The following is a 25728-nucleotide window of genomic DNA, read 5'->3' as shown; positions in this document are numbered from 1 at the left end:
GCCGTCCATCCCAGTCACCCTGACCGCCTCACACTCACTCTGACACTGTCAACCTGACCCCCCACACTCACACCCTCACTGTCACCCTGATCCCTTGACACTGACTCCATCACTGTCAACCTTGCCCCCTCACAGTCACTCTGTCACCGTCTTCCTGACCACCTCACACTCATTCCATCACTGTCACCCTGACATCATCTCACCCACTCAGTGAACGTAACTGTGAACCTCTCAGACTCACTTCATCACTGTCACCTTAACCCCCTCACACTCATTCTGTCACAGTTACGCTTACATTCGCGCTCACTTCATTACACTGTCACACTCACAACAATCCTCACGCCCCTGCACCATCACACTCATTTCCTCTCTCAATCCACCAGTATTACACTCACTACTGTGCTCCCTCACCAGTACCCCACATGATCTCCAAAAGTCACGCTCAATCTCACGCTTCATCTACTAATGTGCCGCTCACTCCCGTGCATACCACAACTGTAAAGCTCACTCATCAGCACACTTCACCACTATCATGCTCGCTATCATGCACACTTGCTAAGCACCAAAGTCATCCCCTGACACGCTCTCCTACATTCTTACACATTCCCCTGCACACTGCTCCACCATAGCACTCACTCTCCTGTACATGCACCCAGAGTCGTAGTCACTCACCTGCACTATTCCATACCATCAAGATCACTTCTCTGTTTGCAACTCAGTCTTTTCTCTCACTCATGCAAGTGATGTCCCGCCATCATACTCCCTTTCCAGCTCACGCCCCAACCATCACGATCACTCCTCTGTACAGTCCCCGATCGTCATGCTCACTTCATGACCACCGATACTCGTGCTGACTTCGTCTGCAGGAAATGCAGTCAGATCCCGATCCTCACCGAACGAGTTAGGGAACTGGAACTGGAGCTGGATGAACTGAGGATTATTCAAGAGGCTGAGAGGGTGATTGATAGAAGCTACAGGGACATAGTTACGCCGGAGAACAGAGGTAGCTGGGTAACTGTTAGAGGTGGCAAGGGGAAGAAGCAGGCAGTGCAGGGTTCCCCTGTGGTCATTCCCCTAAAAAATAAGTATACAGCTTTGGAAACTGTTGGGGGGGACAGCCTTGCAGGTGTAAGCTGCAGTGAAGGGGTCTGTGGCTCTGAGACTCAGAAGGGAAAGGGGGAGAGGAGGAGAGCGCTATTTATAGGGGACTCTCTAGTTAGAGGGACGGACAGGCGGTTCTGTGGACATGGGCAAGACTCTCGGATGGTTTGTTGCCTCCCGGGTGCTAGGGTCCGAGACGTCTCAGACCGTGTCTTCAGAATCCTTAAGGGGGAGGGTGTGCAGCCAGAAGTCGTGGTAAACATTGGCACCAACGACATAGGTAGGAAGAGGGGTGGGGAGGTCATTCAAGAGCTCAAGGAGTTAGGCTGGAAGCTAAAAGCTAGGACAGACAGAGTCGTCATCTCTGGGTTGTTGCCGGTGCCACGTGACATTGAGGCAAAGAATAGGGAGAGAGAACAGTTGAACACGTGGCTGCAATGATGGTGGAGGAGGGAGGGCTTCAGATATTTGGACAATTGGACTGCATTCTGGGGAAGGTGGGACCTGTATAAACAGCACGGGTTGCACCTGAACCAGAAGGGCACCAATATCCTGGGGGGTAGTTTTGATAGCACTCTTCGGGGGGGTTTAAACTAATTTGGCAGGGGGATGGGATCCGGACTTGTAGTCCAGCAAGTAAGCTAGCTGTGTGTCAGGATGCCCAAGACTGTAGGGAGGCTGTGGAGAAGGTTGCGCTGACAGGGACTACTTGCGGACACAGAGATGGGCTCAAGTGCGTATACTTCAATGCAAGGAGTATCAGAAATAAGGTGGGTGAACTTAAGGCGTGGATCGGTACCTGGGACTACGATGTTGTCCATCACGGAAACATGGATAGATGAGGGACAGGAATGGCTGTTGGAGGTTCCTGGTTACAGATGTTTCAGTAAGATTAGGGAGGGTGGTAAAAAAGGAGGGGGGGTGGCATTGCTAATTAGAAATGGTATAACGGCTGCAGAAATGAAGTTTGAGGGGCATCTGACTCTGGAGGTAGTATGGGCTGAAGTCAGAAATAGGAAAGGTGCAGTCACCTTGTTGGGTGTTTATTCTAGGCCCCCCAATAGCAGCAGAGATGTGGAGAAACAGATTGGGAAACAGATTTTGGAAAGGTGCAGAAGCCACAGGGTCGTAGTCATGGGCGACTTCAACTTCCCAAATATTGATTGGAAGCTCTTTAGATCAAGTAGATTGGATGGGGCGGTGTTTGTGTAGTGTGTCCAGGAAGCTTTTCTAACGCAGTATGTAGAGTGTCCAACCAGAGGGGAGGCCATATTGGATTTGGTACTCGGTAATGAACCGGGACAAGTGGTGGGCTTGTTAGTGGGTGAACATTTTGGTGATGGTGACCACAATTCTGTGACTTTCACCTTCGTTATGGAGAGAGATAGGTGCGCACAACAAGGTAGATTTTACAATTGGGGGAAGGGAAATTACGATGCTGTAAGACAGGATTTGAGGAGCATACGTTGGGAGCATAGGCTGTCAGGGAAGGATGTGGTGGAAATGTGGAACTTTTTCAAGGAGCAGATACGACGTGTCCTTGATATGTATGTACCTATCAGGCAGGAAAGAAATGGTCGTGTGAGGGAGCCTTGGTTGACGAGTGAGGTTGAATGTCTAGTAAAGAGGAAGAAGGAGGCTTCCATAAGGTTGAGGAAACAGTGTTCAGACAGAGCAGTGGAGGGATACAGGAAAGCCAGAAGGGACCTGAAGAAAGGGATTAGGAGAGCTAAGAGAGGGCATGAAAAATCCTTGGCGGATAGAATCAAGGATAACCCCAAGGCAATTTATGCGTATGTGAGAAACCTGAGAATGACGAGAACGAGGGTAGGTCTGATCAAGGACGGTAGTGGGAGACTGTGTATTGAGTCGGAAGAGATAGGAGAGGTCTTGAACAAGTACTTCTCTTCAGTATTTACGAACGAGAGGGACCGTATTGTTGAAGAGGAGAGTGTGAAACGGACTGATAAGCTAGAAGAGATACTTCTTAGGAAGGAAGATGTGTTGAACATTTTGAACAACTTCAGGATAGACGAGTCCCCCGGGCCGACGGGATATATCCTAGGATTATGTGGGAAGCAAGAGAGGAAATTGCAGTACCGTTGGCAATGATCTTCTCGTCTTCACTGTCAACGTGGGTGGTACCAGGGGACTGGAGAGTAACGAATGTTGTGCCCCTGTTCAAAAAAGGGAATAGGGATAACCCCGGGAATTACAGGCCAGTTCGTCTTACTTCTGTGGTAGGCAAAGTAATGGAAAGGGTACTGAGGGATAGGATTTATGAGTATCTGGAAAGACACTGCTTGATTAGGGACAACCAACACGGATTTGTGAAGGGTCGGTCTTGCCTTACAAGTCTTATTGAATTCTTCGAGGAGTTGACCAAGCATGTGGATGAGGGTAGAGCAGTGGATGTAGTGTACGTGGATTTTAGTAAGGTATTTGATAAGGTTCCCCACGGTAGGCTTATGCGAAAAGTCAGGAGGCATGGGATAGAGGGAAATTTGGCCAATTGGATAGAAAACTGTCTAACCGGTCGAAGGCAGAGAGTGGTGGTAGATGGTAAATATTCAGCCTGGAGCCCAGTTACAAGTGGAGTTCCGCAGGGTTCAGTTCTGGGTCCTCTGCTGTTTGTAAGATTTATTAATGACTTAGATGAGGGAGTCGAAGGGTGGGTCAGTAAATTTGCAGATGATACGAAGATAGGTAGAGTTGTGGACAGTGAGGAGGGCTGTTGTCGGCTGCAGAGGGACTTAGATATGATGCAGAGCTGGGCTGAGGAGTGGCAGATGGAGTTCAACCCTGCCAAGTGTGAGGTTGTCCATTTTGGAAGAACAAATAAGAATGCGGAATACAGGGTTAATGGTAGGGTTCTTAGTCAGGTGGAGGAACAGAGGGATCTTGGGGTCTATGTACATAGATCTTTGAAGGTTGCCACTCAGGTGGATAGAGTTTGTAAGAAGGCCTATGGAGTATTATCGTTCATTAGCAGAGGGATTGAATTCAAGAGTCGTGAGGTGATGTTGCAGCTGTACAGGACTTTGGTTAGGCCACAGTTGGAGTACTGTGTGCAGTTCTGGTCGCCTCACTTTAGGAAAGATGTGGAAGCTTTGGAGAGGGTGCAGAGAAGATTTACCAGGATGTTGCCTGGAATGGAGAGTAGGTCATACGAGGATAGGCTGAGAGTTCTCGGCCTTTTCTCGTTGGAACGGCGAAGGAGGAGGGGTGACTTGATAGAGGTTTATAAGATGATCAGAGGAATAGATAGAGTAGGCAGTCAGAAACTTTTTCCCCGGGTACCTCAGAGTGTTACAAGGGGACATAAATTTAAGTTGAAGAGTGGAAGGTATAGGGGAGATGTCAGGGGTGGGTTCTTTACCCAGAGAGTGGTGGCGGTATGGAATGCACTGACCGTGGGAGTGGTAGAGTCAGAATCATTGGCGACCTTTAAGCAGCATATGGATAGGTACATGGATGGGTGCTTAATCTTGGTTAGAAGTTCGGCACTACATCGTGGGCCGAAGGGCCTGTTCTGTGCTGTATTGTTCTATGTTCTATGTTCTATGTTCTATGTTCCTTGCACACACCTCCACCCTTATCCTCATATTTTTGCACATTCGTCCACCATCACTCTCACTTCACCGCACACTCTCCAACACAATGCTCACTCCATTACACAGTCCGCCACCATTACCATCACTCTGCTGAACACTCCCCGAGCATCTGCCTCATTCGCCCCAACATCAAGCTAACTTCCCCACAATCTCATCCACGTCACACTCACTGCACTGCACACTCACCCACAATCAAACTCACTACCCGCACTCTACACACTGTCCACGCTTACTACCCTGCACACTGACCCACAGTCATGCTCGTTCCCCCACAGTCTCCCCCAGCCTCACACTCTCACAACCCCACCATAGTGCTCACTTGCCTACACGCCCCTACCATCGCACCCCCACGCAAACACCCCCACCATCATTTTCACCCCCCCACACACACCCACAACAACATATTCATTCTCACACAAAATCCCCCACCTTCACACTCACTCCCCTGCAGTCACACCCAGTGTCATTTTCATTTGCCCCTCCACTCCTGCACCATCACACTCAGTCGACTGCACACTGCTCCACCCTCACACTCACTCTCCCACACGCTCTCACACAATGAAGTTCACTCTCCCACACACCGCCCCAGTATGACACCCTGTTAACACCACACGCACCCACCGTCACAGTCACTCCCCTATCCACCTTTGCACCATTACTCAAACTCCCCCACGCACTCTGCTACCATCACACTCCCTCCCCCCATGCACCACTTCCTTTGCATCCACTCCTCGGCATATACCTCCACCGTTTAACTCACACCACTGCACACTCACGCACCATCCCACTGACTCCTGCACACACTCATCCACCCTCATGCATACTTGTCGACACACTCCCCCACCATCATGTACACATCCCCACACGCTCACCCACCATCACACTCAGTGACCCGCACAGTCCACTTCTGTCCAGCTCACTCCTGCACTTGATGTCCAACCGTCTCGCTCACTTCACGACACACTCCCCCACATTCCCTCTCACTCCCCCCACATACACCACAATGTCATGCTCACACCCTTGCACACGCATTCTCACTGTTATTTTCATACTCCACGCACACTGCCCCAGTGTTGCTTTCATTCCACCGTGCACATGCCACCATCACGCTCACGTCTCCTTGCACACTGCCGCTATCATACTCTCACCCCGCCAGACACTACCCAGTCACTCTCTCCTCCCTGCACACACCCCTACCATCACACCTACACCTCTGCATGGCCCCCCACCGTCACACACAATCCACTATGCACGCACACCCACTATTACAATCAGTGTCCCAGATCCTTCCCCACGGTCATGCTCACTCTCCAATCAGACACACTCCCGTGCACACTGCCCCACGGTTACGCTCACTCCCCCCCCCCCCACAAACACGACTACAGAACGTTCATTACATTGTACACTACCCCACCATCACACTCACTGCCCTGCACACTACTCTGCATTATGGTCATTCCCCCAACACTCCACCACCATCACACTCACTTTCCAGCAGTCTCCCCCACCGACACACTCACTCACCTGCACACTTTAGCATCATCACACTTAAGCCCCCACACACTTCTCCAACGTCACTCTCCCTCCCCATTCATACTCCCACCATGCGACTCCCGCTGTTGCACACTCTCCCACTGTCACTACCCTAAAAATCACGAACCTTCATGCTCACTCCTCACACACCTCCCACCCTGACGCTGATTCCCTGACACACTCCTCTACCGTCATGCCTACTTGCCACACACTCCCTCACCATCACGATCACTACTCCGCCCACACCAACACTGTCAGAATCTGTCCCTCACACAATCCTGCACTACCATACTCACTCCCTCTTGCTTCCCGATTGTTATGCCCACTCCCCGTGCACTCCCTCACCATCCCTCTCACCTATATGTTCCCCTCCATCAAACGCACTTTCTCATCATCGTGTCGACTCCCCACAAACTCTGCCAACATTTCACTCATTCTCCAATGCATTCTGCCACCGTTCACACTCACTTCCCAAACACTATTCCATCATCACGCTCACTCTCCATGCACATCCCCACTGTCACACTTACTCACTAGCATATGCTCCCACCGTCACACTACTCCCCCGCACCCTCCTCCACTGTCATGCTTACTCCACGACACACGCTCCCATGGTCACGCTCACTGCCTCATACTCCCGCAATGTCGCACTCACTCAGTAGGACTCTCCATAAACATCACACTCACTCCCCTGCATACTCCAATATCATCATGTTCACTTCCTGCACTCTGTCCCATGGTTACACGCACTCAAGCAGTCACTCCAACATCACACTCACTCCCAAATATTACTGAACACTCTCATTCACCACCCTGCACAATTGCCCACTGTCACACTCACAATCACCCTCAATCACCTTCACTGCCTTGCACACTTCCCCACTTTAACACTCACTCCAACACACTCCCGCACTGTACACTCACTCGCACGTACTCTCCCCCACCGTCACTGTCTCTTCCCTGCACATTCCCAAAACCATCACGCTTATTCCTCTTTCCTCTACCTCACTGGAATGCTCTCCTCCCGCACACTTCTCCACATTTGCTCTCACTCCTCTGCGCACACACTAATCATCACACTCACTCACTCGCACACTCCCCGACCATCACGCTCACTCTCTCACATATTGCCCCACAATTCCGCTCAGTCCCTCATACTCTCCACCAATGTCATGCTTGCACCCATACACTCCCCCACTGTCACACTTACACTGCTACACTCTCCCCCCTGGACTGGCTCGCTCAAATGCACAAATGCCAACGTCACTTTCACCCCACCTGCACACCCACATCGTCATGCTTACTCTCCTGCAAGCTCCCAAACTGTCAAAATCACATCCTCACCCAGTCCACTACCATTGCAATTACTCCCACATGTTTGCCCACCAACTAACTCACATCCCCAAATCCCTCCCCCATCATGTTCACACTCCCATACACTCCCCCACTGTCATGGTTGCTCCACTACACACTGCCTCACTGACAAGCCTACTCCCCACACGTATGCCCACCATCACCTTCACTCACTCACACACTCTGCACCATCATGCTCACTCCGCTGAATGCTCCCCACCATCACATTCACACCCCCACACAATTCGCCATGGCCACATTTATTCCCCTGCACACGGTCCTAAAATCATACTCACGACCAAGCATACGCCCCACAGAATGCTCACTTCCCTACACACTGCCACACCGTAGTGCTCAATACCCCGCGCACTGTCCTACCATAACACACATTCCCCTGCACTCCTTCCCACTATCCCGCTCACTCTTCCACGTACAACCTCGCCGTCACACCCATTCCTCAGCTCTCTCTCCCACTGTCATACCATCTCCCCATCAAACTTGCTCCCATCACAACCATTCCCCAGACACTCCATCACCGTCACACTCATTCCCCTGCATACGACAGCACCATCCTCGTCACTTCACTGCACACTCCCCGACCATCACACTCATTCCCTCTACACTCTTCTTCACTGTAACCCTCTCTTCCCCGCACAAGCCCATACGATCATGTTCACACTCCTGCACACTTCACCACAGTTAAGCTGACTGCCCCACAAGTTCTGTCACCATCACGTTCACTCCCCAACCAACGTATTGCCTCCCCCACCCTCTCCCCTCAACGTTACGCTCTTTCTCCTCCCACATGCCCACATTGGCATGCTCATTCACCCGCGCATTTCCCCAACATTTTGCTCATTTCTCGTGCACTTCGTCACCATAACGCCAATCCGGCTGCACACTCCCCACCATCACACTCACTCAGCCACACACTCCCTTATCATCACATTTACTTCCCTTACACTCTACTCCACTGTGACATGCTCTACCCTTCCCACGCCAACACCATAGGCCTCAGTCCTCCGCACATTTACCCACCATCATGTGCTGTCATCGTCAAATTCACTCCGCCACCCACTCCCCCGTCATCACTCTCCCTCCCCATACACTCATACCGCATCACGCTCTCTCACCCGCAAATGCCCTCACTCTCATGTCCACTCCCCAGAATACATTGCAACCATCGCACTCAGTCTCCCACACGATGCCACTCAATCACCCCACACAGTCTCCTACAATCATGTTCACTCCTCGTACACTGCAGCACCATCGCACCTACTCTACAGCACAGTCCACACCGTCACGCTCATTCGCCTGTATTCTCCCTCACCCGCACACTCCCTACCCTAAGCATTGGTCATGTGCCATTGATCACTTTCCCACTCAGATCAATCAGCATCAACAATGGGTTCCACACAGTCTCTTCCGTGTGAAGAGTAGATTACTTACACTGTGGAAACAGGCCTTTTGGCCCAACAAGTCCACACCGACCCGCCGAAACGTAACCCAACCATATCTGTACATTTACCCCTTTGCCTAACACTACGTGCAATTTAGCATGGCCAATTCACCTGACATGCACATCTTTGGACTGTGGGAGGAAACCAGAGCACCCGGAGAAAACCCACGCAGACACAGGGAGAATGTGCCAACTCCAAACAGTCAGTCGCCTGAGTCAGGATTTGAACCCGAGTATCTGGCGCTGTGAGACAGCAGTGCTAACCACTGTGCCACCGTGCCGACCCGTGAAGCAGCCTGTTGTCCAACAGCCACCCTTTAGCCCCTGCCACAGCCGATGGTACCTCCCCCATTATTACCTCCTTCTTACGACTAATGCTCTCACATTCACCGAGCAAGACTTTTGTCCCAAGCTTCAGGCGATTAAGTGAGCAACAGCCTGACACACCCCATTCAGCTTTGCTGCCCCAGCATCGGCCTGAATATCCACACCCCTCTTTTTTCCCCAACAACGGAATGTAAAGAGAGGTTTTGAGGAAGAGAGAATTGGAGAGAGGGAGTATGGGAGGTAACGAGTGCAGAACGCAGAAAGCGCAGGAGAGTGGGGAATGGAGGGATAGTGCATTATATTGTAAATGGAAGACAGAGTGTGAGACACAGAGGAACAGTGTGAACATGACAGGGAGATATGGAATGGAGAGGGAAAAATGCAGAGAGATAAATTGTGCAAAAGTCCAGGTTCGAGTGGGGAGAGGCAGAGGTGAAAGCAAGGACAGAGTGACTTAATCCCACCTGCTGAGTTCAGGCCCATTCCCTCCCCTTCCTTTGGACCAGGACTTGGGGCGGAGTCTGTCTCTCTCCAGCTCAGTTTCTTCAAAGCAAAATCAAACAACAATAACATTCACTCTGCTGCTTTACGCTTTTTAATGAACCTTATTTGTTGTTTACAAATTGAAGTGATGGAGTACAGTCAGTGGGATGTTGCTGTTGCTCATTGGCCCCTAAGTTGTGAGAAATATTCTCATGTGTCCCTGTAACCCCACTGTGGGGTAATGTTGTGCAGACAAGAGCTACCCTCAGTCTGTTAACATAGAGAGAGACTGCTTAGTGAGTAAAATTAGTGAGTAAAATTAGGGCGCACAGGATTGGGGGCAAAGTACTAGATTGGATAGAGAATTGGTTGGCTAATAGGAAACAAAGGGTAGTGATTAACGGCTCCATTTCGAAATGGCAGGCAGTGACCAGTGGGGTACCGCAGGGATCCGTGCTGGGACCGCAGCTTTTTACAATATATGTAAATGATATAGAAGATGGTATCAGCAATAACATTAGCAAATTTGCTGATGACACAAAGCTAGGTGGTAGGGTGAAATGTGATGAGGATGTTAGGGGATTACAGGGTGACCTGGACAAGTTAGGTGAGTGGGCAGATGCATGGCAGATGCAGTTTAATGTGGATAAATGTCTGGTTATCCACTTTGGTGGCAAGAACAGGAAGGCAGATTACTACCTCAATGGTATCAAATTAGGTAAAGGGGCTGTTCAGAGAGATCTGGGTGTTCTTGTCCACCAGTCAATGAAGGCAAGCATGCAGGTACAGCAGGTCGTGAAGAAGGCTAATAGCATGCTGGCCTTCATAACAAGAGGGATTGAGTATAGAAGCAAAGAGGTGCTTCTGCAGCTGTACAGGGCCCTGGTGAGACCACACCTGGAGTACTGTGTACAGTTCTGGTCTCCAAATTTGAGGAAAGACATTCTGGCTATTGAGGGAGTGCAGCGTAGGTTCACGAGGTCAATTCCTGGAATGGCAGGATTGCCTTACACGGAAAGACTGAAGCGACTGGGCTTGTATACCCTTGAGTTTAGAAGACTGAGAGGGGATCTGATTGAAACGTATAGGCTTATGAAAGGACTGGACACTCTGGCAGGAGGGAACATATTTCCGTTGATGGGGGAGTGCCGAACCAGAGGACACAACTTAAAAATACGGGGTAGACCATTTAGGACAGAGATGAGGAGAAACTACTTCACCCAGAGAGTGGTGGCTGTGTGGAATGCTCTGCCCCAGAGGGCAGTGGAGGCCCAGTCTCTGGATTCTTTTAAGAAAGAATTGGATAGAGCTCTTAAAGATAGTGGAGTCAAGGGGTATGGAGATAAGGCTGGAACAGGATACTGATTAGGAATGATCAGCCATGATCATATTGAATGGCGGTGCAGGCTCGAAGGGCAGAATGGCCTACTCCTGCATCTATTGTCTATTGTCTACTGTCTATTGCTTCACATCTGAAACTCTGAACTGATGTGAGGAAATCCAGAATTGACTGATTAACGACTGAATTTGATTGAGTGATGAATTTAGGTAAATGGATATTTCAGCGCATTCTTCAGAAGCTGTCTGAACTTATTCTGTGTCACCGCATAAATTGCGGTGTTTGTGCAGCAACTGAGGAGTTGCAGCATTAAGCCCAATTCCCGGAGATAAGGATGGAGATGTACGGAGCTGTTCCCAATGTCGTGAATCCTGACCCACATAGAATAAAGCATAAATAATGACCACAGCAGGATAAAATTGACCGAGATCGAAAACAGTAAAATGATAGATTTTATTCGATTTCTCATTTCTGTGTCCAACTGAGTGTTGGCAGCTACGAGCCTCCTGCGGACTCTGCTGGTCACTAAAATGTGTGTGGTGGTGAGACCATTGAGCATCAGAATCAGGAGAAATGGGAGAGCCGGGGTTACAGTGTAGTGGATGGACTGGATGTTGACCCAGACATGGGAGGAATTAACACCAACTTTTGCATAACACAACCAGCGGCGGTTGTTCATCAAATACCGCGTTGTGAACATAAAATACCAGAAAATGTTCTTTAAACAGCTCAGCACAGTCACTGCTCCCAGAACCACTGCCGCCGTTTTCTCACTGCAGTATTTACTTTTCAGCTTCTGGCAACAAATGGCCACAAACCGATCAAAGGTGAAAGTAACGGTGAACCAGACAGAACAGTCAATGGATGCATAAACCAGGACGATGTGGATATTACACACGGGCATGTACTTGTAAAAATAAAACATCTCTGCATAAACAATGGGAATTCTTCTCAGTATCAGTTCGAAGGTAATGACCAGTAGATCTGCCGCTGCCATGGCCACCAGGTAACGTTTCACACATGGAGACAATCCACAATCTTTCTCACGCAGGACGTAGATTGTCAGTGCATTAACTGTGAGGAAGGAAAACAAGCAGATTATCCATCAGCCTGGACGCAAATTTCCTCATCTGACTGAGGACCCAGTGAGATTATCGAAAATGAAACTGTACACAGGGAATTATTACTGAAATAATTGGAGCTGCAATAACAAATGGGAAATTCCTAATTTACTGACAAACTGTAACAAGCTCCAAGACACCCTCCCTCCCCAAATGCACAGGAACACGTCCATAAGAACAGATGGTTCCTGAAACATTGCCACACACTTGATCACTCGAGAGCAGGCACAGGTCACTTCTTTCCAGATCCTAATATGGAGGGTGAAAAGGTTGCTGAAAAGGTTGCTGCTCTGAAGGATTCCTTGAAGACAAACGGAGTTTCGAAATTTCTGGTTTTTAGTCTAAGTTGTGATTGATCCTGTGTCGTGAAGATATGTAAATGCAGGGAAAAAGAACTCAACACGATCACTGCCTGAGGCACTTCGGAACAGTGTCTTTCTCCCTGGAACGGGATTCTTTCCCTCTGCATTTGATCATTTGTGCAATTCATTGACGTCCGGCCGTTCACAAATAATATCCAGGATAGAATGTTCGGGGAATGTCCGTTATAAAATATTGGGTACAGAATATTCCGGGAAATCTTCCACAGCTACTTCCGCACCATTCCCAATATTTTCCTCCGCTACACTGGTGACTGTAATGGAGTTACCTCTTGCTCACACGAGGAGATTGATCAGCTCATCACCTGCGCAAATATATTCTAGCCAATCTCAATTTGGCCTGGACCATCTTGGGCATCTAATCCCTTTTAGACCTCGCTATCTCCATTTCTGGCGAACAATTAACAACGGACATTTCCTACAAGCGCACTGACCTACATAGATACTACACCTCCTTCTACCTTGCCTCTTGTACAAACGTGATTCCTTATTCACAATTGCTCTATCTCCATCCCACCTGCTCCTAGGAGGACCAATTACACCGCAGACAAAACCCAGTTAGCCTCCTTCTTCAAAGATTACAATTTACCTTCACACATGTTTGATAATGCCGTCCAGCGCATCTCATCCACTTCCTGCACCAGTGACATCCAACCTCAGTGCTCCCAATGCAACAAGGACAGAACCCCTTCACCTTCCACCCCACCAACTTCTGCATACATCGCATCATCCTTTGCCATTTACGCCACCTACAAACAGACCCCCCAACTTGGAATATAGTTCCCTCCTTCCCCTGATAAGGCGCCATTCCCTCCACAACTTCCTCGTCAGATTGACGCCCTCCACCAGCCCTCATCCCACTCTCGACACTTTCCCCAGCCATCGCAAGACATGCAAAATATGCGCCCATATCTGCTACCTCATATACATCTATGGTCACAAAGGATCCTTTTGCATCCGACAGAAATTTATCTGTATAAACGCCAATGTCTTCTACAGTATCCTTTGCACCCAATTTCGTCTCCTCTACATCGGGGATACTGGACGCCATCTTGCAGATCATTTCAGAGCATGTCTCTGGGACACCCACAGCAATCACCACCACTGCCCTATGTTGAACTCCGCCTCCCACTCCAAGGACATGCAGGACCTGGCTTCTTTATCGAGAAACAATAACCAGCCGAAACCTTGAGGAAGACGCCTCACATTCCGCCGTGGGATATTGCAACTGAACAGGGGCAATGTAGATTTCATCATTTTCCGCATTTCCTCTCCCCCTATGTTATCACAATCTGAAGCCTCCAAATCGGCACCACACCCTTGACCTTTCCAGCATATTTCACTTTTTCTGGTCAGCTCTCCTCTCTGACCTATCACCTCGTACCCCACCTTCACCTGTCTATCACATTCTCAGCTACCTTGCCCTCAGCCCAACCCCTTTCCATTTGTTTCTCAGCTACCCAGCCCAGAAGGCCCATTCCTGATGAAGGGCTGATGTTCAAAAAGTTGATTCCCCTTCTCCTCGGATGCTGCCTGACCTGTTGTGTTTTACCAGCATTACATTCCCAGTTAGAAAACAGTCTGACACCATCCTACTCAAAGAATCAGGCCTGATGGTTAATGTTTCATGAAGCACTATCACCATCCCTGGGTATATCTTGAGCCATCGGCAGGACAGACCCAAAAGTAATGGGGGTTTCCTGGGGTACAGTTAAGGAAGGGGTTTCCCTGCAATTCCCCAACGTTGATTTCAGGACCCGGAAAATCTCATGCTAACAGGTCAAATGTGGTAAAGGAAATCGCCTGAGGATGGATATGTCCTTCTCCCCTCCACCCCACCTCTCAGTGGTAACTCAGTTCCCTTTGATTTTGAAAACAAATCAAAGGAAGCACTGCGGGTGAGAAGGACATAGAACATATTATGGGTCAGCGAATTCATGACCATCACCAAGTGTGTCTCCACAGGTCCACCACTGACTGAGAAGAAGAGACATCAGATACACAACAACCAGACTGGGGCAAGTGATGGGGGAACCAAAATGAAGGAAACATTCTCACCAAACTCCTTTTTCCAGATGGATCAGTCCTTAACAGTATCTGTTGGAGCTGTCAGCACACAGTCCTGGTGGAGGGAATGCCCCATCTGCCTCATATTGAAGATCCTGTCCATTCTATTATATGTCATTCCCTCCTGTGAAATAGGACATATTTCGAAAGGACCAAGCAAATGGAAACTGGTCCTCAATGAGGCATCATGGGCTATCAGCAGCTGCAGCATCAATGGCGTTCCCTCCCTCATAAAATCAGAAGTGGACTGCTTAGCGATGGTTCCAAAATGTTCAGTAACATTCATAACTATACCTATACTGAAGCAGGCTATTCAGCCCATCAAGTGTTTTAAACAGGAACAGAATAAGGCTATTCAGCTATTCGAGCCTGTTACTCAGCAATTGAAGCTAATCTTTTAATATCTCATTCCTGGTCCATTGGAAATTGCAGGGAACATTCATCCTTTCAAAACAGCCACACAGGAATATGGGGTGACTGGTTAATGAGCCGGGAGAAACTATAACTTAGGGATAAATGTGTCTTTATCAGTTCAACACAAATTAACGACTGCAGTGGCACAGTGACCAATACTGGGGCCTCAACGGTTTGCAATGTTTTCGAGAAAAGCAACAGATGCATTCTAACTTAGATAGACAGAAAATTAATTTATCAAGAGGAGGTAGAGAATCTCTAATTGGATAAGCAATGGACAATGACTTGGCAGCTGGAATGTAACGTGGATATATGAAAAGTATGATATTTATCAGCAAGATTAACAGGCTGTATGTAAAATTAATGTAGGGTGATAACAGGACTTAGAGACACACTGTTGCGTTCAGCCTGACCTTTTCAGACATGGGAAGTGTTGCTCCATCTCCCTGATGGTCTGCTCACTAATGTTCCCAGTGGCCCCACAGCTCTCGTTACACACGGGATATTTTGAAGTGGTTGTTTGGCGGTGTGGAGTGGTGAGGGGTACTGTGCTTTGAGCCGTGTTCCAAGGGGATAGCCTTTATTTTGAAAGCTATAATTTCTGGCTTCGTGGAGACCTGAAGACAATAGGAATAGTTGACTGCTTCTGCATGAAGAAGCTGTGGTTACTGCCAGGACAGTGGGTATTCACGAAGATGATGTACTGGACATAATCACGCTGCAACATTAATGGAGTGGGAGACGGAGGGTCCTATCACAAAATGAGAATGAAAGGCATTCCAGGTCAGCTCAAATTGATAGGTATAATACATTTTCAATCCATAACAGAGAACCATTAAATCAGAGGAGATATCTCACCAGCACATAACACTGTGTCGATCAAGATCTGCTCAGTCCAACCCAGCAATCTGCCAAGTGCAGAAAACTGTGCAGACCACAGCAGTGCATTGCTCTATAAACCCAAACTCGACATCTGTCCAGCAAGGGGGCCTGTCCAGACCACAGCATTGCCTCGATATTTAAACTAGGACTAGATGTATGTTCATCAGTGGGAGCTATGCAAAACACAGCAGTGCATTGATCTTTAAACACAGACTAACTATCAGTCCAGTACGCCGAGCTATGCAGAGCACCAATCTACAAATCCGGGTTAGATGTTTTTCCATCACCGGGAGCAATGCAGGCCGCTGTACTGCATTGATCTATGAACCCGAAATGGAAATCAGTCCAGCACACGGACCTACGCAGAACACAGCAGTGCATTGACCTATAAACCCAGACTAGGTATCTGTCCACAGTGTGCTGCTGGGAACGCACATCAGGCCAGGCAGCATGTGAAGAGCAAGAGAATCGGAGTTTCGAGCATAAGCCCTGTTCAGATTCCTGATGAAGGGATTATGCCAGAAACGTTGATTCTCCTTCTCCTTGGATACTGACTGCCCTACTGTACATTCCCAGAAGCACACTCTGTTTTCCAGCATCTGACTCCTCACTTTCTCATAGGTCTCTGTCTAGCACTGGGAGCTAGGGAGACCGCAACACTGCAGTGATCAATAAACCTAAAAAAAGATATCTGTCCAGCAAGGTGAGCAACGCATACCACCGCAGTCCATTGATCTACAGACCTGAATAATTTATCTGTTCAGCACCAGAATCTATGCAGTCAACAGCAGTGCATTTACCTACATATATGGACTCGATATCTGTCCAACACAGGGAGATATGCAGACCACAGCTGTTAACTTGCATCGAGGTCACCCTGAGTGAAGTAATTTTGGAGAGGTTGAGTTTAATTTTAGTTCGCTTTCTCCAACTTTGAATGCTTTTTTTGGAAATACTCTTCAACAGTATAGTGAGAATAGATTGTAAAGTTATGAAACAACCCCAATCGCAGCATACGGGCCACCAAAGGGCATATCTGCCTCTTTCTCTTATTATCTCAAGGAAAACGTTGCAAGGTTTTGGTAGAAAACTCCTCTGAGTTTTCAAAGGCATTCTTTGAAGAAGGAAACAGCGTGGAATATCGTAAAGATGGTGGCAGGATCAGAATGTTCCAGTTTGAACGCCTATTCTCCGCCGACACTTTGTGTCTTTCTTATTTATTCTATTTTCTGGAGAGTATTTTGTTGCCAAACCATTATATTTTTAACGTGACTCCTTTGGGAAAGGAGTACGTGAGTCCCAGATCAGAGGATCGCGAGGGGAATCAAGGCTTCAAGGTTTAAAGAAAGGTTCTGCCTGGAGACATGTCCAAGTGCCATCTGGATACTGGCCCGGGGCAGTCTGGCGACTGTTTCTGGTGCAGTTTGGAGACTGGGCCCCGTGCGGTCTGAAGACTGGGCCAAGTGTGACCTGGCGACTTGGCCCGGTGTCGCATGGACAATCGGCCCGATGCAGTTTGGAGACTGGTCCTGGAATGTTCTGCAGCCTGGCCCAGTGTGTCCCAGAGACTGGGTCTGCTGCGGCCTGGAGACTGGACCTGCTGCGGTCTGGACACTTGGACCGGTGTGCTTTGGACACTGGCCATGGTATAGTCTGGAGCCTGGGCCCTGTGCGGCCTTGAGACAGGGCACGGTGCGGTCTGGAGACTTAGACTGGTGTGGTCTGACGACTGAACCTGGTGTGATCTACAGTCTCGAGACGAGATATTGTATGATGCCGCTAGTAATATTTGGTCCAAAGAAAGATAGTAGTGGGAAGTGTTAGTTGAATCTGAGGCCATGGGGAAGCACTTCGTTCGTACTTTTCATCAGTATTCTCTTTGGAAAATGGCAATGTTATTCAGAATACAGAGATACAGGCTACAAGATTATATGGGAATGATGTTCACAAAGGGTGGGTTTCGCAATTTTGGAAGATCTGAATATAGATATTAACCCTGGGCCAGCGGGATTTATTCTCGGGTTCTCTGGAAAGCCGGGGAGGCGATTACAGAGTCTTCGAATTGAAAATATATGTCATCATTGTCGACAGGAGTAGTGCCATAAGACTGGAGGATATCAAAAGTTGTTCTCTTGCTTAAGAAGGGTTATCGGGACAACCCTGGTAACTAAAGGGCAGTGCGCCTTATATCAGTTGTGAGTAAGATATTGGAAAATTCTGTGAGAGATATGATTTGTACCAAATACTTTAGAATCTACACCTAGATTTCTTGTACCTATGATGGCGCGTAAGTGAAGTAATTGCAAACTTTCCACTGCAATCATTAAACTGCACGTGAAAATGAAGCCAATTCAATTCAAATGTAAGAGAGTCACTGTCTTTGATGCTCCTTCCAAACAAACCTGCTGCTTGGGCAGTGACCTGGAGCGTCCGGAGAGAATTTTATTACTTTACTTTAAACACAAGAGGGCGGGACAGACAGTGAGAAAGTGAGGGGGAACATTTTGATTCACATTTCAATAGATTTACTCTCAAAGAACATTCGCACAGACCATTGGAGATATTCAGCCCTTCATGTCTGTCTTGACATTCCGTGGCTGATCTGAACATGGCCTCACCTTTCTTTCCTCCTGGGAAATAACGAAGGACAAGTGACTTTTATGTGAGAATGAAAGCATTTTGTGACCTGTGAACATTATTCTATTAGTTTGATAATAGTCCTGAAAGCGGATATACCTGCTCCCCAAGTTTACGTTACAACTTGGTGCAAGACTAATCGTGATAGAATTGGGCATAAACTTTCAAAAGATAATTGGGGGAAGCTGTTGAAGGTGAAAGGATATCAGGGAAGTGGGAGTCATTCAAAAGCGAGATAGTGAGACTTCAGGAATTACATGTTCCCGTCAGTGGAAAGGGCAATGCTGACAGGAGAAGGACACAGGACAATTCAGGGGATATTGAGGCTTTGGACAAGGAAAAATCAAGGTGTACGTCAGGTACAGGCAAGTGCTATCAAAGGAATCCCTTGAGCGTACGGAGTGTAGGAGAACACTTACCAGGGAAATCAGGATGGCAAAATGAGTGCATGAGGTAGCTTTGGCTCACGAGGTTGAGGAGATTTGAAAGAGATTCGACAAAAGAGAAACTGGAGAGTTATTAGGGCCCCATAAAATCAATCATCCATCTAATGTTTGGCTCCACAGGAGAGGAGATGAATGAGGTTTATTAGGTCTATTGTCACATGTACTCACGTGAGGACAGTGAAAAGTGTACAAGTCGCCAGACGTAACACAATATTAGATACAAAGCTTCCCGTCCCTGCTCCGCCATGCTCCTCCCCCCCACCCACCTCCAAGATACAAAATCTTTGTAGAAATCAGAAAAATAAACAACACAAAATTAAATGTAAAACATTACGGCCATTCCTAAAGTAGTGGAAAAACACAGAAAATCAGTTCATTGTTTAACAACTGAGTACATAAGCGTTTGGCCATGCTGAGTTCACACTCTACATAAGGACTCGACCTCTCCCACTCCGCTGCCTTATCGCCTCTTTCTCCTCAAAGGGTGAGGTCCCACACAAAGGCTTTACGTCAGTATTTACTCTCGAGGAAGAGAGGAAAATCAGGGAAATTAAAAATAAGTGATCTTTGAAACGAGACCACATTACAGTCGCAGAAGAGCTGACGGTCTTAAAATGAATAACCATAGGTTAAAAACCCGTGACATGTTCAAATGTATCCCGGAATCACTGCAGGAAGCTGGGGAAGGAACTGTGCTAGCACGGGCTGAGATGTTTGTATCATTCCTTAGAATTCTGGTGAAGGGTTACTGGCTCATTAATTCCGATTTCTCTGCACAGATGTTGCCAGACTTGTTGAACTTTCGCATAACCTTCTGTCCTTCTTACTGATTTACAGACTCTGCAGTCCTTTCATTTTTTTTATTTGTATCATTGACAGACACGGGTGAGGTGCTGAAGGATTTGAAGGCAGCTAATGTGGCAACATTATTTTTAAAAAGGCTGCCAGGAAATACAGACCAGTGACTCTGACGTCAAATGAGGCTGAATGTTTATAGGAGCTTCTGGGAGACAGGATTTACATGCATTGGGAAAAACAAGACTGATTAGAGATAGTCAGCATGGCTTTTTGTGTGGGAGAACTGGTCTCAAAAATAGTTTACATAGGTGACTAAGAAGATAGATGAATGGCAATAAGCAAACATTGTCTACGTGGACCTTAGCAAGCCCCAACATTTGGAGAGCTGGGCAATTTGATAAAGCAATGTCTTAACAGTCGGAGGCAGAAGGTGCTGGGAGAGATTTGTTGTTTCTACTGCTCGCGGGTGACCAGCGGTGTGGTCACAAGGAGCAGGATGCTTCATTTCATTGTTTTTGTAAATGATTTGGATGGGATTGTAGGAACCTTGGAAAGTAAGTTTTATAGGACTATTATTATAGGGCAAGCCAAACAGAGAACCGCCACGGAATTCCGAGAGGCATGGCACTCATCCACAGATTCTATCAACAAACACATCGACCTGGACCCAATATACCGGCCAGTGCAGCGGACAGCTAGAATTGACAACCGGAAGCGACAGGGACAAATCACTATAAGTGCCGAGGAAACAACACAAAAGCGCCTCACAGTAGGCTCCCAATCACTGAGGAAGCCCCGCGACAGGGGACGAAACGTCTGCAACACAAATTTCCAGCTCGGCGAACAGAACCACAACAATGTTGCATTTTGTTCGACAAACCAGTGCAGGATTTATACAGTTAACGGTTGGGCTCTGGGCAGTGTTTTCCAACAGAGAAACCCAGGTTGCAGGCACATAGTTCTTTGAAAGTGAAATCGCAGGTCGACCGGGTAGGGAAGAGGGTATTATACACGCTTACCTTCAACTGACACACCATTGAGTACAGGAATTCGGACATCATGTTATGACTATGCAAGAGAATGGTAAGGACACATTTGGCGTACTGAGAACAATTCTTGTTGCCCTTCTATAGGAAGGATGTTATAAAGTGGAAAGGAGACAAAATATTTTAAATGACGTCGTGGGGATGGGAGGTTTTGAGATATATGGCAAGTCTGTGAGTTTGTTCCCTTTCCGTAGGATGTGAGGTTACCCTACAGAGGTTTAGAAAATCAAAAGGGGCACAGATAGAATGCACGGCCAAGGCCTTTTCCCCACAGTAGGTGTGTCTGAAACCAGAGAGGATAGGTTTAAGGTGAGAGGGAAGATATTTAAAAGGCATCTAAGGGGCAGTTGTTTCTCACAGAGGGTTGTATGTATATGTCGGCAGCTATCAGAGGAACTGGTATTGCTGAGTACAATTACAACATTTAAAAGACAATTGGATGGGTACATGTACAGGAAAGAGTTAGAGGAGTACATGCCAAAAGCAGAAACATAGAACTAGTTCAGTTTAGGAAACATGGTAGAGAGAATTCCTGATGCTGATGTGGTGCTACAGACCTCAGCAGCAGCAGAAGCATATTTATGTTCAACCATAATCTGCAACTTTTTCTTCTGGGGATAATCCCTCAGTCTGCCATTACTACCGAGCCGATCTATGGTTGGGTGATAAGTGTGGGTGAACATTCCAGACAGAACCATGTGTACCTAAACTGATGGCAACCATAAAAACTACCGCATACTATACTTACATTCCAAACAGTTGGACTAACACCTGACAGAATGGGCGAAATAACCCCAAGACCAACAGTCCAACAGTCTGGCCACATTCAGTCATAAGTGGTGATGGACGGTTAAACAACTCACTGGAGGAGATGGCTCACAAATATCCCCATCCAAAATAATGGAACAGCCCTGTAGTTCAGTGTAAAATACAAGGATGTAGTATCTGCAGCATCATCAGCCAGAAGCGTTGAATCATTGATCTACCTAACCCCCACAGCATCACAAATGGCAGTCTTAAATCAATTCGATTTTCTGCACGTGACGTAAATAAACGACAGAAGACAGTAACCTGACAAAGTCAATGCGCCCTGACATCATTCCTGCAATAGGACTGAAGACTTGTGCTGCACAACAAGCCGTGTCACTGGGAAGTTGTTTCATTCCAGCTCCAACTCTGTTTTCTCCCTGGCAATGTGGAAAATTCCTCAACTATGTCCTATTCTCCAAGAGGCGAATAATTTCAATAAGAACATGTACCACACCCTCAGACTCATCACGACAGTGAAAATCGTGGAAGTTCTTCTTGACAGCTGTCGAGCTGCACAAAAACGGCCAAGCAAGGCGATCCAAATTGCTCCGAGGTCGAAGGGATAGATCCCGATGGAATTCATGATTTGGAGATGCCGGTGTTGGACTGCGGCGTACAAAGTTAAAAATCACACAACACCAGCTTATAGTCCAACAGTTTTAATTGGAAGCACGTGCTGTTGGAGAGCTGTTCCGTCATCGAGTTTTGTACTTTTGTAGTTTTTGGTTTTTAAGCCCGGATACATCATCGATCTTTTCCCTCCGTATCAGAAAAAGGAACGGGCAGTACAGTCCTACCGACCCTGTCGAGGCCTCCTTCCTAACATCTGACAGCTTGTGACAAACATTACAGAGCTTTCCCATAGACTGGACAGAAACATCGGGAAACGAGAAACCATTCAACACATTAAGCATCCCCCATTCCAGTTCTTGAACATCTCCCTCATGCACTTCTCCTCCAAAATGTATGCATCCCTCAATGTATTCAACCATTGGAAAAATATTAAATATTAACTTCAGCAGTCCCTTCGATCCATCGTTTTGTACACCCATTCAATGTAATGATGTCTGATCCTTTATCTTCAGACCATGGTCCTGCGCTATCTCTTCCTATTTAGCGTCTATGCATATTTCAGTGCGTTTGATCTCACAGGCTTGTGTGGGACAGAATTCTCCAAGTTCAACAGTCTCTGGGTGCAGATATTTATTCCCGTCTCAATGCAGAATGTCCTGGCTGTACCTCATAATGTGGCCTCTTGTTTCAGACGTCCCAGCCAGGGGAAGTATCATCCTTGTTTCGAATCTGTCTCACCGTCACAGGTCCATATTATTTACTCAGATCTCCATTCATTTTCCTAAACCCCTTGGAATACAGGCTCAGTTCACACAATGTATGTTCCCACAACACGCCTGATTTCCCAGAAATCCTTCACTGCACTCCCTGAAGGTTAGTTTTGTTCTTTATTAGGGACAGAAATCAAAACTGCACATAATGTTGCACAATGTTAGACAAGGGGTCTCACCAAATTGCAGCTGCAGTAAGACACCCTTACTCCTGTTTTCAAATTCCCTTGAAATGACGGTCAATACACCATTTATCTACCTAAATGTGACGAGTGTACAAGAAGATCCAGATTATTTCCAATATTACAGCTAACCATTTAGTGGGTATATGAACACTAGTCACTGTGTCAATGCCATTCCCAGCACTGATCTCTAGCACCAGAACTCACAACTGTGCATGAACGTCGAAGGTCTGTGCAGATTAAAACAAGAAAATCTGCATAAGTCCATTAAAAATAATATTTTTAACCTATCCCTTTTCAAATGACAGGCTACTGTCCTATTGATTCCACCAAAGTACACAACATCACATTTACACATATTGGTCTTCATGTGCCATGTACTTGTCCATTCACTCCACTTGTCTCAGTCACCTTGAAGCATGTTGATATCCTCCTTACCCACTCACAGTCAGACACCGTTTAGTGCTGTCAGCAGCCTTGGAAATATTGTACTTGGGTCCGACAACCCTATGTTTGAGGTATATTGGGAATACCTGGGACCCAAGGCCCAATTCCTGTCACACACCACGATACGCCCACCCCCAAAAAAGTGTTCTCACACTCAGGGATCAGTGCAGAAGCCTCGTCTGGACTTCGTGGTTTGCTGCCGTTCATTGAGTACTCCCCTGTCTGCGTTTTTACTTCTGAGGTGCATCACCCCATATTTATCAGTGTTACATTGCATCTGTCATTGATCTGGCCATTCCATCTACATGTTCCTGTTACATAAGACCTTCCTCCTCACCGTCAAACAAACACTTATTAACCACATTCCGTCCCCACCCTCAACATCAATATCTCCATTATTTTAGAGTGCCCCAAATAGGAAGTGACACAGCACTGATCCTTGTGTTACACGTCTCCAGTCACACAAACAGCTTTCTGCCACCACCCTCCTTCTCCTTCCACTGAGATAGTTTTGGATATAACTCGCTAAGTTATCCTTGATAACATAAGATTATAATAAATGTATCAGTTTCCCATGCGAGGTTTTGACAATGGATTTGGTGAGAAAACCATGAAAAGAACTCCTTGAAAAATTCCAATAAAAATCATTAGGCATGACTTCCCTCTGATAAAGCCATGGTGACTGTCCTTGATGAAACATTGCCTCTCAAATGGAGATCCATTTTATCCTTCTTTGTATTCTCCAATAGCTTCCCTGAAAGTGATCTGATCCTCACTGATCGATAGTGCCCTGGTCTTCCTGCACCACGCTTCCAGTACAGTGTAACCGCATCCATCCTCTAGCTTCTCTCTCCTGTCACCAGATTCTATATATACATAAAAAATTGGTCAGATCTTTTCTTCCTTATCTCCAACAGCAGCCTGGGATAAAATGCATCCGGACCATTTTTATCCAATTTTTAGACCAGCTAAAACCATCAATCGAGCATCACATCTTATATCAATTTGCTAAATAGCTTCCCACTCCATCTTCACGAATTCTGTCCATGCCTCCTCCTTCAGGCACAGATGGTTTCTAATGGGTTCTAACTGTTCGCTTGTAATATTATTCTGCTTGATGTCCTTGTGGAAAATCTTAGGACTCTCCCCAATCTTGCCTGCTACCACTTCTCCAAGTCCCTGTTTTATTCAGCACTTTCTGTGTGAAGTTTCTCGTTTTCAGTAAGATTGCTTTTCAATCGTTGAAACATCTAGGTAACACAGGCCGAGATCCCTCACCAGACAATCTTGCCATCTGTGGGATTAATCTGGAGAATGTCCTTTCAGTATATGTTGCTAGTATGTTCCTCCCTAGATCAGGACACCGAAACTTTACACAGTATTAAATGCACTGTCTCAGCAACACTCGGCTTAAGCGAGGGAAGTCACATTTACCTTTAATAAAAGTAAATTACTGTTCATGCTGGAATCAGTACTGAAAACAAAAAATGCTGAAGACCACAGCTGTTCAGACAGCAACAACGGAGAGAGAGCAAACTGATGCCTCCAGTCTGGATGACTGTTCGTTATCTACATTCTGATTCCCATAAAATAAAGGTAAACCGAAAATCTATCTTCATGTTTCCACATGTTTCTCCAATACCCATTTCTTCAGTTTCTGTCTAAAAGCCTGCTGTGGCATTTCTTTAAAAAAATCATCCTGAATATACAATTATATCATATCTGTTGGTTCTCCTTAGTTTATATCTACAAGCGATATCTTCAAGAAAAAATGTCTGAAAATTATAACTTCCCTTTTGTATATGCATTCTCTTGAAGTTTGCTATTACTTTCTAAATGACCAATACCACATTTGTTATAACAGATTAAAACAGATTCCCTCCTGTGCATGACAAGTTACTTGGTCTATACTTCCCCACTTGTCCTCTTTGGATCGTGGAATACAT

This window comes from Chiloscyllium punctatum, chromosome 18 (assembly GCF_047496795.1).
Source record: "Chiloscyllium punctatum isolate Juve2018m chromosome 18, sChiPun1.3, whole genome shotgun sequence".
In the NCBI taxonomy this organism is placed as follows: Eukaryota; Metazoa; Chordata; class Chondrichthyes; order Orectolobiformes; family Hemiscylliidae; genus Chiloscyllium; species Chiloscyllium punctatum.
This window is presented reverse-complemented; position numbering follows the sequence as displayed.